Source organism: Triticum aestivum, chromosome 2D, assembly GCF_018294505.1.
Source record: "Triticum aestivum cultivar Chinese Spring chromosome 2D, IWGSC CS RefSeq v2.1, whole genome shotgun sequence".
Classification (NCBI taxonomy): domain Eukaryota; kingdom Viridiplantae; phylum Streptophyta; class Magnoliopsida; order Poales; family Poaceae; genus Triticum; species Triticum aestivum.
The window spans coordinates 553,091,569-553,111,042 of NC_057799.1; positions in this window are offsets into that span (position 1 = coordinate 553,091,569).

Sequence of the window (19,474 nt, forward strand, 5' to 3'; positions counted from 1 at the left end):
GCAGATAGCAGGTGGCTGAAAAATAAATGACAGGAGACATATGATAGCTCTAGAACATTGCATGGCAAACAAATTAGATTCTACTCGTATTTGTAATATGAGCACAGGAAATGCAGGTACTCCTCCAGCACACCACCACATGTGGTCATATCTAAGATAACAGTCGACTGAAAATAAATAGGTCAGTCGATTTTTTTAATGAACCGTCCGATCTATAAGGAATGGGAAGATGGCCTTCGTCTACCTCCCGCCAGTCACTGTTGACGATCTTTCTCGAACCGCCAGCGACCACCGGCCTAGACCCCTGCCTCCACCGCCCCACCCTCCCCTCGACCTCACACCACCGCCGTGCTTGGCAGCGCCCCCAGGCCATCCCTTTAATCCCGGCTGACCTCCAGATCGGGCGCCAGTAGCTCTAGGCCCCACACGCCCCTAAGATAAACACCAAGGCGCTGCTTCCCTGACGTAATAGGCGTACTAGCGCCTGTTACGCCGGGGAATGCTTCCGTTAATTGGGAATCAACTGGCCAGAAATTGAAATTCAGGGGGGCGACGGACCTCTAGCTAAGGTGAAATAGTATATGAGGAGAAACCTTGTGCATCGCGAGTTACTAGGAACATCTAGTATGAAGAAGAAGCGGTCAACTAGTGTCTTCTGTGGGATGAATACCATGCAAGCAAACACGTAAGATTTGCACGAATAAGGGAAGAGGAGTACCCTTATCGGTTGCCAGTGTGGTCTCGATATGTCGCGGCGATCTTCTTGTTTTTCCCGGGGAACCGATGTTTTGGAGAGCCGTGGATCCTTGGACAAACCCATGGCCAAATTGTTGACTGTGTTGCCGTGGTCGTATATCGGCAGAGGGGAAGCAGATCCGAGGCGGCGAAGGACGGCGTAGCAGGAACAGCTCCGGTGCGGTGGACGGTGGCGAAGTTGGAGCGGCAGCGGTGAGGCGCAGGACGGCGTGGTTGAACTGGCTCGGGTACAGACGGCTCGGACTCGGCTTCAACTACTAGCCGTGGAGGGCATTGCGGTTGAGGTTGCGGTGGACGACGACGTCGGGGTATCGGCTCCGGCGTGATGGAGGAGGGCGGCGGTTGATGGGTGGGATGGGGTGGCGGACGGAGGACGCCGGGGTTTCGCGGCTGGTGGAGAGGTAGTTTTTGCACCCACGGAGTATGAATGGGGAATCGGACAGGTGGGCGGGGGGGAGGGGGAACCATGTTTCGTTCTGGGACGCGCTTGTTTTTCGCTTTTTTGAACAGAAGATGGGACGCGCTTGTTTTAAATTTGGGGAGAGTACAAACTTTGCCCCCCTCTTAAATTTTGGACCTACTGCGGCTCGGGGTAGGATGGTAATCCCAGGTGTCCCAAATCGTGGGCGGGAGCGATTTTGGTCGCGCGCATGTGTGCTTAGGCGGCCATTGTGTATGAATGTTTTTCGGAGGCGGTTGCGTGGCGTCTAGATGAAGCTACAAACCTACCCCGGTTTAGACCTTTGGACGTCGGGCCGATAGGTTTCACGGGTCGGAGTTATTAGAAAAGTAATTTCCTTGTACTACCAAACATTGGTCTCACGCGGTTTCGGGCAAGTAGAGGCTCTTTTGGCGCTTCGTTGAAATTTTGAAACACAAGCATTCACATTTAGAGTACTCTTGAACTATGAGGATTGACCTATATAGACAACGTTATATTTGACCTTGTATGTTTGAAACCTCATTAAATTATCCGCTTCTTTTTGAAATGTTGACACTTGAAAATCCTATAACTATGATTATTTTGGAATGGAGGAGCTAAATTTGAATCTATTTTGTACACGACTACATATGCTATTATGTACAAAATCAGAGCAAAGATTGGTGCCCCCATAATTTAGGTATGATTTACAAATGCCATGATATCAAATTCAAATAATTGAATGGACTTCATGTTGAATTCGATTTTTTTAAACCACCTTAAGTTGAATTCAAATGTATGTTAGTTCATAGGTAGCTATTTATAATGTTCATTGTGTAACTTTCGTATGTATAATGTGCTTTACACACACAACATGAACTATACTCACGTTTATATTCGATTTCTAAAGCCATGCAATGTCTGGAGTTCAAAATACTAACTATGTGGATCAATTGTGTCGAATAATAACATAGACATGTTCAAATTCGATAGAATCTAGATGTCTGATGGATCAATGACTGTTCCTTACGCGAATTGCAAATATCATGATCCCATCCTAATATTTGGATACAATTTATATCTTTAATCAATGTGTACACAGTCTTTTACGTGTAGTTTCACTCTCCATCGGTGGTCTCTCACACATGCTCACACACTCTCTCCCGAGGTGTCTTTCTCGCACACATGCTCTAGATATAACCCTCCCTCCCTCTCGTTACCATTTACAAATGTTTTCACTAACCTTTATCAGAAGCACTCTTCCTCTCACAAGCATACACACGCACAATCCCCATCGACCCTTTCTATATACATGGACCTGCCTACGTGTCTCCTGTACGCACATTATCTTTAGGCTTGTCTCTCTCGCATTGTCTCACACCTCTCTTCCTAATCGACGAGTATGATTCTAGCAGAGCATTCTGTAGGATGCCCCTTAAAGTTAGGTTGGATGAATAGTAATATCAGAGATAAAGGGGTTACCTTAGTCCGAGAACCTAGGGTTACAAATTCGAGCCGGCTTTGTCAGTGGACACAGAGTCCTTCACAATTCTGCTATCTTTGTCTTGTACGACTAGTCATCCATGGGTCCTCCTAAATGCGTCACGGGCCGACCAATGTGGCGCAGGACGAAACCGAACGAAGGGCCTCACCTCGACCCACCGGACCTCACGCGGTGACACACCCTCTGCCCCCACGTCTCATTATCTTCTCACACCCACACATACCAACACAAACACAACACACACACAAAAATTCTCCTGGTGCCTCTATCCCCTCCCCCTTGCATATACACACTCAAGGGAATCTCTCGTCGTGACGTCATATTCGTCTCCCTCTCTCTCTAGACCACTCTCATTTCTCGTGCTATCTCTCCCACGCCCCCCCCCCCGCCGGCCCCTCTATCCATGCCTCTCTCGAATACGTAATACACACACATACCTCTCTAGGCCCCGCGAAATGCATCAACTACACATTCACACATGTTACATCACATACCCCATTGATCTAAAAAGCCCTCTCTTCACGTTTATTTCGCATACAACATTCCTTTTGAATAAAGTGTGGCCAAAAAATTATTTTAGAATTTCTACATATATACAACATTACAAAGTTATATGGAGGAGTACGAACGCTAATTTGCATTGCATGGTGCCCACAATGATATTTATTCCGCACTGTGAATTTGTATATTTTTATACTATATACAAAGTTAGTCATAATAAAGAGAAACGAAGAGCATCTCTCTCTCCATCGCATACCCCCCTCTACGCCTCTTTCACGTATGCACACAAACTATCTCCAGGTCCTCTAAAAGTAAGCCCCAGCACATTCACGCATGTTTCATCTTTCTCTCGCGATATATACAACGACGATCATTGTATTTGAAGCGAAAGCACGATACGTACATTGGACTTCAGAATCCACTCATTACGGTCACCATTTACGTTTAGTGGTTATTATACAGTCACGGGCTCACCATACAACTCTGTATTTGCTCAAGACATGACTAGTTGACCAGTTAAACGCTCCACGTGGCACCTCTAGTGTTGCATCACATTATCTCACTACCATCGTGCCCACCTGTCGGCTTGTATCTACTCTACATCTACACTCTTATAAAATACACTCTTATAAAAACAGAGTTGGTGATGATGGTGTGCCTGCCATCCTGCAATATAGGCCGTCTGATTTATATCTGACGGATAGGAAAGAAACTATGGCAATTTTGCAAAAAGGTACCCACACACCTCTCCACATTTGCAAATAAGGCCTTCCCTCGTTCATCCTTTTCTCTCACAAGATGAACTAGTCATACAAATGCATCTTGATGTTACGTGCAACGCACGGGCATCTTGCTAGTAAGAACGAAAACAAACGACAAAAAAATATTTGGACGGTGGTTCGAAGTCATGACCGCGGGCACAGCGGACAAGGTGGCCTTGTATTGCTATGTTGAGCCGTCTGTTTTAACACACAGGGGCTGGTGTGGTGATTATACACACACGCATGCATGCACACGAACTACATGCATGCAACACTCACACAAACACATGCACCCACACACGCATGCAACACTCACACATACACACGCAGCCACGCACGCACGCAACACTCACACGCACACACGCATGCATGCATGCACACACCAGTACACCACACGACCAACACACACTCTCACGCTCAAGTGCTCAACCTACACGTGCATGCGCACATATCGGGCCCTGACAGACACATACACAACCAGGTGATTCCCGCGCACGGGTCGGAGTCTTGTCGCGCATGTGTAATTTTGTGTTTATCTGACCTTTTCCCTATGCAAACTGACAGGTGGGACCCACAAGGAACATGGTCAATTTAACTAGTCAACATGGCGCCACGCAGACTATTTGGCCGGTCAACAGAGTGCAATCCGATGCTGAACCGTGAGCAAGTGACCGTATAATCACCGCAAAACATATATAGTGACCGTAATCAGCTTATTCTGAAGTTCAGTGACCGTATTACGCTTTTCTCTCTGTAGGCCCTCCAAAACTTCATCTCTACACATTCTCGCATGTTACATCTAACAACTATGTAATACAGCACTACTACTACACTCTAACACAATAAATCATATGTGTTTTTAGTATTACTAGATATCATATTGTTACTTAATTATTCAGTTTGCATACATTAAAATTGCCTTTGAAATGTATGGCCAGTATCATCTACCGCGCGGGAAAAATCCCGCCCTTTCCTGTTTAATCGGGTTTGTACCGATGGATCGTGCAAAACAGCAAAACTATAGTACTATACAGTACAAGTGACAGTTCACTGGGCCGTCGTGTCGTGTACTCCTCCGTCGTAAGAGTGGAGCGCTCGCTTTCATAAATCTTCTAGTCCCTTACGCCGACATGTGGGACACCAAGCTACCGGGTCCACATGCCATACCGGAATACAGTGCAGAGCGGCCGGGGTGAAGCACCCCAGTCATGGCGCCGGCATAGTAATGAGCAATGAGGCGTCAAATCACAAAGTTGCACCTTTCCCGCAGTTAAGTTGGAGGGACAAAGTAATAATGCTAAAAAAACAAGTTGGAGGGACGAAGCAACCATCATTTCACTCGTTGCTGAATCCGCTTCTCCCTCATCTTCTTCAACTTAACCACGTGTTGCTTCTGCCGTTGTTCTGCCTCATGTGGGACGCGGATCGGCTTGGTAAAGCACTGACACATGGGACCGCATGTTAAAAACCGCCAGGACAACGTCCTCTAAAAATAAGAAACCTCCCCCGCCATCCGCACGGCAAAATCACCTCCTTTTTACTAATCTTGATTCTATAATTTTTTAGATCAATATAATTGAGATTTGTATAGATAGCACACAGGAGCAAAACCAAGTGGTACGGTTAAGGGCATCCACAATGTGTAGCCAAATGTGAAAATAGCTTTTGGATCGTGGGAACCATTGTGGATGGTGTTGCCAGAGCCAAAAAGATGGAACCGAAGCTCCCTGATTGATTGATTGAAGAAATAGAAAAATGCAACGTCTCTCCTCTTTCTCCCATGCTTGGACGCATGTAGTACAGCATAGAGCACAGAGTCTACTCTCCTGTCCATTCTATCACAAACCACAAAGCAGTGAGGCGTCAAATCACAAAAGCACGGACGAAGCAACCATCATTTCACTCTTCGCTGACTCCGCTTCTCCATCGTCTTCTTCGAGAAACCATCTCACCGCACTAAGCTGGACGGACGACGCTATTGTGTACTAGTAGTACTAGTACATTTACACGTCTTTTGGTTCAACGGACTTCCTGGATGCAAATAAGGCGGTTGTCTCGGCTTGCAGGCGGCACTTGCGAACGACTTACCGTGGTCTCCCTCAATGGTGTTCTCCGTCAAACGCACTTCGCCAAACCACAACGTTCGAGATATCGTCGACGTCACCGCAATGGGGAAGGAAGTCAAATATAGTCCTTTTTTACACAAGGCCAGTATATCAAAATTACAAATTGCAAAAGGCCACTAACACTAATCAAGGCAAAATTGATGGGGTTTGCCTCGTACTAGCAACCAAGGACATTAATATCCCCGGCATGCATGTGGAAGTGAGAAGGTTGGCTTGTATGGCGCTGCATTAATCAAGCGATGAGGAGTGAGATGGTTAGCTCTTTGGTCTTTGAAGAAAAAAATACGCATTAATTGACACGTGAAACGAGGATTTGTATTGATTAAATCCCGCGAAGGAAAACCCCGCCTTTCTTTTTTAACACTAGTACTCCTAGTACGTACGTACTTATCCTGTTTGGGTCTAGGCCTTGCATTGCCATACTTCGCCACACATTTTTGCTAAGCTTGCCTAAAGTTTTCAAAATGAGAAGGAGGTACACTTCCGCACGGCTGTCGCGGTCGCACCGCACCCTCACACGGTCGCTCTTGCACGTCGCGGTCGCACCGCACCCTCACACATTCGCCCCTGCACGCCGCAAACCCAACCAAGGGAACGCACCCTCACTGACACGTGTTGTCGCATGTGAACAAACCAAACTCAGCCATCCTACCGCTGACACATAATTTCCGTTCATAGAGTATGTTTATCCAACCGCATGTTGGGGAGTATCCGTACGGCTCGTGCGGTGGTCTGTTGGGGAAGAAGAAGAGGTGAGGAAGAAGGGTTAGCAGACGTAGGATATTCATCCAACCGCCTGAAATGGTAGACTGGCCCAAGTCAGGCGACATGCATAACAATATATGTTTTTACACAGCAAAAGATCCATAAAAACAACAACATAAAGAAAAACTATCACTGCTCGCGGAACGAGACGGCCTCGTCGTCTTTGGCTGCCGGCGCGAACCAGCCGTAGCTGCCGACATGTGTCTCCGCACCGTGGTTGTCCTCGGCCTCCAGCTACTCGTTCACGCGGAGCGTGCGGGCGCTCTGCACGGACGAGAGCATAGCCCAGTTCAAGTCGAGGACATCCGGTTCCGCCTGCAGGAGGGCCTCGATGGCAGCGGCATCCGCGTGCTCCGCGTCAAGTCGAGTCGAGCCTCCGCCGCCCGGTTCAAGTCCAGGACGTCCGGTTCCGCCTGCAGGAGGGCGTCGACGAGTGCGGCATCCGCGTGCTCCGCGTCGAGTTGAGCCTCTGCCGCCCGGTTCAAGTCCAGGACGTCCGGTTCCGCCTGTAGGAGGGCCTCGATGGCAGCAGCAGCCGCGCGCTCTGCCTCAAGTTGAGCCTCCGCCGCCCGGTTCACATCCACGACATCCGGTTCCGCCTGCAGGAGAGCCTCGATGGCAGCGGCATGCGCGCGCTCCGCGTCGAGTTGAGCCTCTGCTTCCCGGTCCTCCTTTAGTACCGCCATGTTGAACCGCTAGTCCGCCTGCACCATGGGGGACTCGGACGCCGGCACGAAGTCGACGTCCATCGTCTCATACCCATCGGGGGCCTTCTGCGCCGCGAGCTCCGCCATGAACATTGAATCGGCTTCCTCCTCCTGTAGCTTGGCTCCAGAGAACTCGGGGATTGGCTGTAACATCCCAAATTTTCAATTTGGAATGTTATACATAGATCATTCATGCATATCATATTTTATTGCATTTCGTTTTTCGATCCTCAAAATTCTAAGCAACTCAAGGACCCACTGAGAGAGTTGGGGATTTCACGATTTTCATATTTGAATTTTATCAAATATCGAAACGAGGATCATTTGTTTTAATTATTTTTCTCTCTGAAAATATTTCATATTCAAGAATATATGAGAGGGGATAATATGACTTCTCCAAAAATAATGGAATATTGGAGGAAAAATATTAAAAACAAATATTTGACTTTATTTGGGATTTTATTGCTATTTTATTTGCATAGGAAAAATATGCATTTTTCAAAATTGCATTATACGCCCAAATAAATGTTCATCTTGTCCAGCTTATTTTTAGAGAACGGGGAAAATTTATTTCGGGATTTTTGGAGTCGGTTTAATATTTCTTTCTTTTCTTTTTCTGCACGTCGGATTTTTTTTTAAAGGAAACCGACTTCGGGCCGTACGCGGCCTGGACTCCTCGGGCCGGCCCCTTTAAAAGCCGCTGCCCCGGCGCCCCGCAGCCCACCCCGCCAAAACCCTAAACCCGCCGGACTCGCCGCCGCCGCCGCTGGAGACGCCGCCGCCGGAGCCCGCCGCCCCGACGCCCGACGCCGCCGCCCGCCACCTCGCCGCCGGAGACACCGCCGCCGCCGCCGCCCGATTCGCCGCCCCGCCGCCGCCGTCTCGCCGGGACCCTGCCGGACTCGAGGTAGCCGCCACCGGTTTTTCTTTTAAAGCCGTTCGTTTTTTTAACCCTAGTTTCGGTTTTTTTAGATCCGGTTCGGTTTTTCCGTCGGTTTACTTATTTCACGAACGCTCATTCGTACGTTCGTTTTAACGAACGGTTTTCACCGTTTAGCCGCAGACAGCGAACGTTCGTTCGTTAGCCTGTTCGTCAGTTTTTCTTTCTCTCGGGTTTTTCGCGATTATTTTCGATCGCGATTTCTGATCCGATTTTCGTTTTAGTTTAACTTTTCACTCGTTTATCAGAATCAGGCGATTCAAGCGCCTAGAGTTTCGTCTCGAAACCCTCTTCCCGTCTAATCAACTTAAACAAGTGTTTGCTACTGTAAATTTTGACTTAATTCTAGATTAGTAAACAGAGCTTGTTTCTTTCGCCCTCCGGTGTTGTCAACATGGTCAACAACCGAGAGGAATAAGGAGATGACTGTACATGGTGAGGATGACAGTAGGGACCCAGCAGCGCGCGCAGTAATTTTGTTTTTTCGGGATGGAGAAGGGTATCAACTGGGTTGTGCGGGACCTGTGGCCCATCTAGCCCAGGCTTTTATTTCATATGTTTAGCACATGACCAGCCCAGTTTGTTTTTTTCCTTTCTGAAAATGGCTAGCCAGCTATTTTGTTTTTTGCAGAATAACCAACATAGGCCTACTTGCTTTTCTACGCCCTGCTGGGCCGGAAATCTTTCAAGACGAGGAGGGATGCATTTCGCCCAGAAAATGGGCTATAAGTAATAAGAAATGGGCTATAAGTAATAATAAATGGGCTGTAAAATGAAAAAAATACAGCAAACAGGCAATTAGTTCCAAAATACTTTTTTCTTTCGGATTTTGATATTTTAAATTTCATTGTTTTTGTGCGGGTAAAATTTCATTGAATTTAAATTAAGGTATATTTAGATTTAAAATTAATTTGAATCTGGCTAGAAATTTCAGGTTGTATGCTGTTTGGGACAGATTTGGAGGCTGACTTATGGGTCTACTAGGTTGACGTGTACTTTGGCTTTGTCAACTTAGTCCACAAACGATTCTAGCAGCAGTGACCGTTGGATGTTAATCCAACGAACATGCTACTTCTTCAATATTTGATCTTCTTACTCCAGCCGCCCAAACCAGCGCCGGTGGGACTGCCTGCTCCCGCCTCCCATGGCCGGCTGTGCTGCCGCACAGGCCACACCGCCCCACCCTACTTCATTGCTGGCCAGACCATTCCTCTACTCACCCACACCTCCTGTTATTTTCCGGCGACGGCAGCCGGACCAGTAAACCCTCGTACTCCCCACCGCGTGGGCAACCATTCCGAGTCTTCCCCGGCTCCATGTCGTTCCGTTCCTAGGCCTCGCCGTCGTCCACCGCCATGGTGCTCTCGGCGCGGCCTGGTCAACGTGGTCAACGAACTACATCCATCGGACATGGACTGTACATGGAGAGGCTGACAGCTGGGTCCACGGACGCACACAAGGAAATGCCTCCTTATTACGCGCAAAATAATGATTCCTCCACCTGACAGCCGGGACCCACCGGAAGGGCCTCTGTATTTCGCAAAAAAAATGTTCCCCCCACTGACAGGTCGGATCCACCAGCTATATCTTCACACGCAAGGAAGTGTCTCCTTATTACGCACAGAAAATGAATACCCCCTGCTAGCTGGGACCCACCATAGTGGGTGGCTGACTTGTGGGCCTACTAAGTTGACAGGGACGGAGGGCTTTGTCAACTTAGTCAATACTCCAGTGACCGTATGATGTCCATCCAACGGCCATAGTGCTTCTTCAACCTCTGGTCTTCTTGCTCCAGCCGCCCAAAGCAGCGCCGGTCGTGCCGCCTGCTCCTGCCTCCCGTGGCCGGCTGTGCTGCCGCGGAGGCCTCACCGCCCCCATACTACTCCCACCGCTGGCCAGGCCATCCCTCTACTCACCCACACCCCCTGTTATTCTGCGGCGACGGCAGCCTCACACCGCAGCCGAACCAGTTAACCCTCGTACTCCTCTCTGCGTGGGCATCCACTGCCGCGTCTTCCCCAGCTCCGCGTCGTCCCCTTCCTAGGCCTCGCCGTCGTCCACCGCCGTGGTGCTCTCGGTGCGGCGTGGTCAACGTGGTTAAGGAACGACTTCCATCGGACGTGGACTGTACGTGGAGAGGCTGACAGCTGGGTCCATGGCCGCAGCAAGGAAGTGCCTCCTTATTACGCGGAAAATAATGATACCTCCACCTAACAGCAGGGACCCACCGGACGGGCCACTGTATTTTGCGAAAAAACGTTTCCCCCCTGACTGCTAGGACCCACCAGCTACATCTTCGCACGCTAGGAAGTGCGTCCGGGCAAAATAAATAATTCGCCCCCCTGACTGCTGGGACCCACCAGCTACATCTTCGCACGCAAGGAAGTGCCTGACAGTCGGGACCCACCTGGTCGAAGCGTACGTAGCGTTGTGATTCTGGTCGCGAACGTGTACGTACATACTGGTGGATGTAGAGGCGTGCACGTGTCGTAGTAGAGGCGTGCACGTAGCATGTACACGTATGTACAGCGGCCAGTGTGCAAGAAAGAAAATACGGCCACGTATGTACATACGGGCGGGGTCTCGAACGCCTACTCGCGCATACGTACGGCCAGGGCTCGTGTACATGGCTGGGTCGCAACAGAGAAACTGCGTCGTCGTCATGTTCATGGGGAGGCAACGGAATGCGTCGTGTTCATCGGGAGGCAACAGAATGCGTCGTGTTCATCGGGAGGCAACGGAACGCATGGGAGCCAACCGGCTTGGACGGAACAAGCGATGGAAATGAGGCCTGGCGTACCGCAGAATGGAGGAAACGGCCTTGTGTTCGACCGGCCACGTTCGAAACGGGATCCTGTTCATCGGGAGGGGTCTGGCATACCGCAAAACAGAGGAAAGAGACTTGTGTTGGACCTCCTACGGTCAAAACGGGGTCCTGTTGATCGGGAGGGGTGTGGCGTACCGCAAAACGGACGAAACGGACTTGTGTTGGAGCGCTACGGTCGAAACGGGGGTCTTGTTCATCGGGAGGGGTGTGGCGTACCGCAAAACGGGACTCCACGGGATACTGTTCATCTCCACCGTCGACCTCCTCCAGCCTCCACGGGGCTACTGTTCATCCACCGTCGACCTCCTCCAGCCTCCACCTGCGACTGTTCATCCACGGGCTCCTGTTCATCCAGCCTCCACCGCGCGCTACTCCACCGGCTACTGTTCAACCACCCCTCTCCACGGGCTCCTGTTCAACCGCCCCTCCACGGGCTACTGTTCATCCACCCCTCCACCGTCTACTGTTCATCCAGCCCTCCACGGGGTCCTGTTCATCCAGCCCCAACCGGCTCGATCGATCGGGGTCCTGTTCATCCACCCCCACCGCTCACTGTTCATCGAACCCCCCCCCCCCCGCAACACTCACTGTTCATCCAAAGGCATCATCGATCGACTTCAGTTAGCAGCAGTAGCGAAGGAATCGCTTGATCGGGTTCAGTTAACAGCCATCGATCGACCGCTCGGGTTCAGTAACGCGTAGCCTGCAATGCAATCGCTCGGGTTCAGTTAGATCCCAACGCCTCGCTCGGGTTCAGTTAGAGCCAACGCCTCGCACACACGCGCGTACATGTACGAGAGAAACGCGCATCGCTCGGCCCCCGACCACCCACCGTAACCGGGAACTCGCCGAAATTTTCCTCGCCCTCGCTTCTACCACGGTTTTTTCCGTCATGGACGGCCCAAAGCATGTCATGCAGCTGCGTCTCCAGCCCGCCCAGGACGAAAAGCCCATTTTCGGTCATGATTTTTTGTCATAGAAGTAGGAGCCCACCACATCTATGATGATACCGGGTTTTGTCACAATTATCGTCATAGAAGTGTCATAAGTATGACAGAATTTTTTTTCGTTCGGCCCAAAATGTCGCGAATGTGTCTTTTTTTTGTAGTGAAGTCTTGCTGGGTACATTTGTACTCACGTTTGCTTAATTTATGTTTTTGCAGAGAGACTTCAGTCTCGCTAGTAGTTCCGCGTGGACTTCGACGTTTAGCTTGTTACCTCAGCTACGATCTTGTGCCCTCGACAGGATCTGGTAGATGGTCAGGCTTCTCAGCCTTTTCACTTGTAGATGTCTGTACTCAGACATGTTAAGCTTCCGCATGTGCTTGTTGTTTGTATGCTCTGAATGTTGGGTCATGAGACCCATGATTGTAATATCTCGCTCCTCGGAGCCTAATGAATAAATCCTCTGAGTCATAGAGTTTCGTTGTGATGCCATGTTGTATTTGCACATATCGGGCATATTGTGTGTATGTTATTGAAATGCTTGGTATGTGTGGGATCCGACAACCTAGTTGTTTATTCTTAGTAGCCTCTCTTACCAGGAAATGTCTCCTAGTGCTTCCACTGAGCCATGGTAGCTTGCTACTGCTCCGGAACACTTAGGCTGGCCGGCATGTGTCCTTCTTCGTTCCTGTGTCTGTCCCTTCGGGGAAATGTCACGCGTTGTTCCTTTAAGTCCTTGTAGCTTGCTACGACTTGGGTTCATACGTTGTTGATCGACATGTTCGTTGTTGGGTCATGTATGCCTGTCCCTGTAAGTTAGCGCCACCTTGGGTTTACGACTAGTCATGTCGGCCCGGGTTCTTTGCCATACGGATGCTAGCGACACTATCATATACGTGAGCCAAAAGGCGCAAACGGTCCCGGGCCAGGTAAGGTGGCACCCGTGGGAATACCGTGCGTGAGGTCGCAAAGTGATATGATGTGTTACATGCTAGATCAGTGTGACTTAGGATCGGGGTCCTGAGAGCTTTGGTATCAGAGCCTGACTGCCTGTAGGATTACCAAGCCAAACTGGTCGAAGTTGAGTCTAGAAATTCTTTAGTTATATAAAGGAATTGATTGTGGATGGGAACGTAAGGCTCTTTTTACTCCTTTACCTTATGCCTTCTGAACCGAGTCATCCTATCTTTCCAACGGGGTTAAGAAACTAGGCTTTCTCTTCTTTCTATCAGGATCACGTGTTACTAATCCATAGACTTATAGGAATGATGGATTCAAGCATCAGTTCAGTCTCTTCTACTTCCGTGTGTTCGTAGTTGGTCTCAGAACCTTCATATTGTGACGATCGAGTGGTTATGCCACCATTTGCAGGATGTCTTAACTCTTTTCAAGCATTTACAACCGTTATGCTGTCTGAGTCATCCCAGGTTTCTGAATAGTCTGATGCATTTGCAAACCCTTCTTTCCATTCCCGATGTTCCTTTGGGCCAGATTAACCACACTAATCGGTGGGTTGAGGTACTCTATTGCCTCGACATATATGTTGGAGTTGCTATTATGACCCTAGGTGTCTTAGAGGATCACCTAGTAATCTAGCCATGGTTTGTGTTCCCAGTGTGATGATTCTGGCCATCATTCTCGAAAGCATCCCGTGATGCCACTTAGTAGTAGGTATTCTACTCCTGGGTTTTGAACCCGAGATTTACCCTACTTACCTTATGTTGATAGTGGTTGCTAGTTCCTTTAGGATATTAGTAACCTTTGCATTAGTCGTCGAAGTCCGTGGTATTTCCTTCTTCCAAATACCATGAACTGCTTATGGCAGAAGTTCCTCGCCGAACCGAAAGATCACAACCAGAGTGCTTTTGACGAGTTCTCGATTCTATGATGTGACTCTGCCAGTTCTACCTTCTCCGCATGGGTTATCCGGAAGTAATCTGTTGAACTCGTTCGACATGCTAATCTATGCATCCACAACTCAGAAAATCATATGTTCTTTGAGTTGTCCCTCTTTAGTTGTTTTTCTGGCCTTCGTCTATCAATTGATAGTAAGGAGTAGTTGCGCAATCGTGTTTATCGATGCCTATTACTCTTGTAGTTCGTCAAGCCATTCTATTCCGGAATGACTAGGAGAAACAAACCCAGTACCTTATCCATTTCCAGGGTTGGGTCAAAGTAGTTGTAATCCGCAAATCAAAATGCCAACCCAGCTTTTGATTCTGTTCTACCCTGGAGTATTACCCCCTTTATGTCAGGATTTTCATGAGAATTGCACCAGCTCTTGTGAATTCTTGACGCAGTGATACTTCTCGCCATCATTATTCATTTCTCGGTTCCCGTGTTGTTGCAACCGGAATGCCGACAAGTGAATCGTGATGTGTGAAATCAATACTCCTAGCAACCTTGTTGCTTGGTAGTTAAAGGACAATAATTTTGTTCTTAGCATGTTGGTTATTGAATCATCATTCTAAGATAGATTGTGCTACCTAGCCCTCTTTCCTGGTGCACTTCTCGATCTATGAGTTAGGATTGTGTCAACCCCTTACTTATTTGATCATATCGTCTTGCCCTGAAAAGAAAGATTGCTCTCGAGCTTGGTAACATATCGGTGGTTCATGATTTTCCGAATATCTTCTCGGAAGTATTACCAGGTTGACACCTGACCGCTATGTTGAGTTCGTGATCAAGTTGGTTTCTCTATAACCACCCTTTCTCCAAGAATCTGTGTCGGATACTCTGATCTAGTTGGATAAGCTAAACAACAACTTGGGGAGTTGGAAGATAAAAGCTGGTTCGATTTAGATCATTCTAAGGGGTATCTTGTATGTATGTTGAAGAAAGATGATATCTTCATCAACTAATCCCTGTGATCAGTTATTGGGTCTATTGTCTTGTCCAAACTTTGATTTGAGTATGGGCTATCCTCAAATCAAATTAGAACCAACGATGTTCGTAATGTTGTCTTACTCGTGGTTGATTCCTCGAGCATACACCATTATATCCTTTGGTCTGACCAATGCTATCACCTTGTTCACATAATTGTGGAGTTCCACTTATATGGAAACCTGGATGGATTGTTGTTGAGCCCATCAGCAACATTTTTAATTCCTCCATGATTCGTGTTGAACATCCGGTTAGTATTGGAAACTTTTATAAGCATTATCTCCATGTTCCGTTCATGAAGCATATGTTCGGCTGAAAGGAGTGACTTCCTCTAATTCATGTGCATTTGATGCAAGTTGCCGCCGTGAGTTTGAGAAAGATTGTTTTTGCTTCCTTTGGAGTCGTCCCAAGTCAGTCATGCATGTGCAAAGTATACTGTGGTTTGGTAGATTAATTACCTCCACTCCATATATATTCCGTAGCACACCAAGCCACTGATTGATTTGCTCAGGGAGAAGAAGTTCCTTCTTAAGACCCGGGCTTATACAAGGACTTTGATATCCTCGATGATGGCTCCCCACCTGAACTTGGTAGTGTTTATTATAAGACTACTATGTGGTCATGCTTGTCTGCGACAGCGTGTTCACATGTGTGTAGCAGAACCCGCTCATGTTTGGAGCTTACTACCATAGTCCATTTCCCGAGAATCTCGCAATGCCATCTCGTCGATTTGTGTTGCAAACTTCATTTTTCTTTCTAGACTTGATGAGTCTAGAATATTCTGACCCAACCAGATATGAATCTCAGGCAGATATGATGGTTGGAACTTTCCAAGATCTATGATGTAGGTCCCAACAAGGTTATTGTTTTGGCCGACACACCTAGCCGGAAGATCTATCATTGTAATATCTTGACTGAGCTATTGACCATCTTCTCCAGGATGATTTCGTGCGACCTATTCTACAAGTTGTTCCTTAAGGATCCTCGCGCTCTCGGTTTCCTCGATTTTTCTATAACCATTCAAACAGTGGAGTCACCCTCTACTGTTGAGCTTCTCCTAAGTTACTAGAATCATTCCCAGTATTTGCATTTTGTTCCCAGCCTGCACTGCCATTGGGCCATTCTACCATGGGTCCCATCCATTTCCGATGATAAGCAAAAATCATTCCTTGCGTTGTCTTCAACAAGGTAATCCACATCATCCATCCTAGCCCGAGTATGTTGTTCCCTCGAACTCCGTCAAACGATTGTTGGTGAATTGCCTTAGGCTGGTATAAAGAGTCTCAATGATCTCTATATCAAAAGTAATTCTTTTTGCCTCCTAAGAGATGTCCTTATGTCTCACTCCAAGAGTTGATCTTGAGTGCTCAATCCCCGAGAAGATCGATTTCGTAGAGTTTCCTTCTGTCATCGTCGTGTTGGATGAAGTTTCCGAAGGCAAAGACGTCAAGATCAATATGATGCGATGAATCAACATCCTCGAGAAGGACAGTTAGATCAAGAGGACTATGATAGTTTGTGTCCCCTCTTCATCTTACCCTACGCTTGAATCTCGGGATGAGATTCTTGTTTAGTGGGGGTGAGTTGTCACATCCCTAGCTTCTGGCATTGGACTAGGCTAGCTTCATGTGTGCATCATGTTTAATTTTGAAAGAAACTTGAAATGGGGATTGCCTAAACCCTAGCATCAAAGGAATTCAGTAGGTTCAACTAAAATATTTTCAGTAAATCCAAATGGCTTTAAAAAATGTTCATCATTTTTGGAAAATGCTGGAAACAGTAACCAGAGGTGATGCACATTTTTCCATGACATATTTGGGCTCTGAATTAAATCATACTCTATTTGCATTTGGGCATTTAAATGCTATAAAATATTTTAAATATCCAAATAATCATAAACTAAAATGTTTACTGTTGGATATATTCCAAACAGTAGCCATGAGTAGTTTCATGATTTTTGGAAGTGTTTAGGTATTTTTAGAAAAGCCCTAAAGACTACAGAATAATAGAAAACAGAAACTAAAATAGGAAAAAAACAGGGAGAGAGAGAAGAAAACTTACCTAGCGCTTACCTGTCCAGCTTGGCGGCCCAGCAGCCCTCCCCCTGTCGTCTTCCTCCTGCCAGGAGGACAGACAGGTGTGTGGCGAGCGCGTCGACGATGCCTTGCCACCTCCTGCTTTGGTCGCGCAGCCTTGACCCCCCAGGCGTGCCACGGAGATGCCCCGAAGCCCCTGGTCCTTCTCCCTCACTCTCTGCTATCTCCCTCGCTCTCTAGCCCCCTCCCCGAGCTCACCCGAGAGCGCTCTGCCGTCGCCGTGCTTCACCCGCGTGGCCACCGCCCCCTCGCCCATCCAGCGTGTCTGGGAGAACCGCCGCAGCTCCGTCTTCCTCCAAGTCATCGAACAAAAGTCGGGGCGCGCCCGAACGCCCTCACCACCCTCGTCTTCAACCTCGGGACGCCGAGATCCGCCGCGCCGTCCCACTCTCTTCGATGCCTCCCCGACCTCGCTCTTGCGCCTGTTGACCTCACTGTGAGCTCCGCCGTTGATTCCCCCTTTCCCCTGTTGCGTTTTGCTCGCCGTACCGTCGTTCTGCCGACGCCCGTAGGTCGTCGCCGCACTTGATCATCGCCGGCAATATCCGGTGACCATTAGGTCACGCCTGGGTGCCCAGTAGCCTCGATAGGACCCGCGGGCCACTGCTGGCGTGCTAACCCGGCCGCTCACCCGCTCCAGAGCCATCGCCGCTCCTGACCAAGCTTCGGTCGCCGCCGCCTCTGCCGACCACCCCAGCACCTCCCACCACCACCAGACGGAGTGCCGCAGTGCCAGCTTTCCAACGCGCCTAGCCGCGTGACCTCCCGGCGCCGGAGCTGGCCAGACGGCCAACGCCGCCGTGCTCCGGCCATCGCCGGCGCTAACCCGCCGACGTGGCCAATTTAGTCGTCGGCTAAACCCATTGTTGGCACAAATTAACCCCCCCCCCCCCCCAACTCTCACTGACATGTGGGCCCTAGTGCCTAAATTAAGTAGTTAACTTCTCTGTTAGATTAGCACTAACCCTAGTGGGCCCACGCGTCAGCTTTGACCATGCTGACGTGGCCCTTGACTGGGCCCACCTGTCTGTGACCCTAGGCAGCACTGGCTCACTGACCGGCAGGACCCATGTGTCAGGTTTGACCTGGACCGGGTCTGTTGACCTGCTCAGGTCAGCATGACGCAATGCTGACGCGGTAATTGATTTTCTGGATTTAAAATAATTCAGGAAATTCCAGAAAATGCCCAAAACTTAAAAAATTCATAGTAACTCAACCGTAACTCCAAATGAAATAATTTATATATGAAAAATGATCAGAAAAATCCAATCTATCCATCTGTACCATTTTCATGCATGTTAGAACAACTTATAGCTGCTGTTTCGGACAAATCATATAAATGGCATTTGAATATCCACATATGGAGTTTGAATTTGAATCTTGGATTCAAACCAACTTCATTTAACCTGTTGCTAGTTGCATTAGCTCAAATCACAGCATGTTGACATGTCATGATCATGCATCATATTGTGCATTGCATTGATTGTGTTCTTCCTTGTTTGCTGGTATTTGTTCCCTCTCGATAGATGTGTTCCGGCGATGAGTTCGATGACACCGATGAAGAACTATACTATCTTCAGAAGTGCCAGGCAAGCAAAACCCCCTTGCTCATTCCGATACAACCCCACTCTCTCGCTCTTGCTCTCTTTTACTGCATTAGGACAACAACGATTCAACTGTTACATGATGCGGTAGTTGAACCCCTTTCCTCTGCATGACCTGTCATTGCCACAGTAAATAGATGAAACCCACTAGCATGAGTAGGAGTTGTTTGAGCCCTGATGTGCCTACTCATTCATGCTTGTTTGACATGCCTGCTACTGCTTAGAGTTGAGTCAGGTCTGATTCATTGGGGATGAATTGGAGGTGTGTGAACATGTCGTACTGTGTGTGAGCTAAGTGTGTGAACACGATTTGGTAAAGGTAGTGGTGAGAGGCCATGTAGGAGTACATGGTGGGTTGTCTCATTGAAGCCGTCCTCAGGAACTGAGTTCTGTGTTTGTGATCCATGAACAGCTACTACCACGCATTGGGCTCCTTAATTGACCCTCTCGACTTATTAATCAACCTGATCTCTATCCAGGAGTTGCAACTAGTTTCTGGTGTTTGTAGGTGGTGCTAGTAGTCTATCAAGTGGCACCCGGTACAGGTGGGCTTGGGACAGACTAGGCACACGTGGCACGGTGTACCAAGTGGCACCCGGATGGTGGGCTTGGGAACCCTGCTCACATCGTTTGGGGCC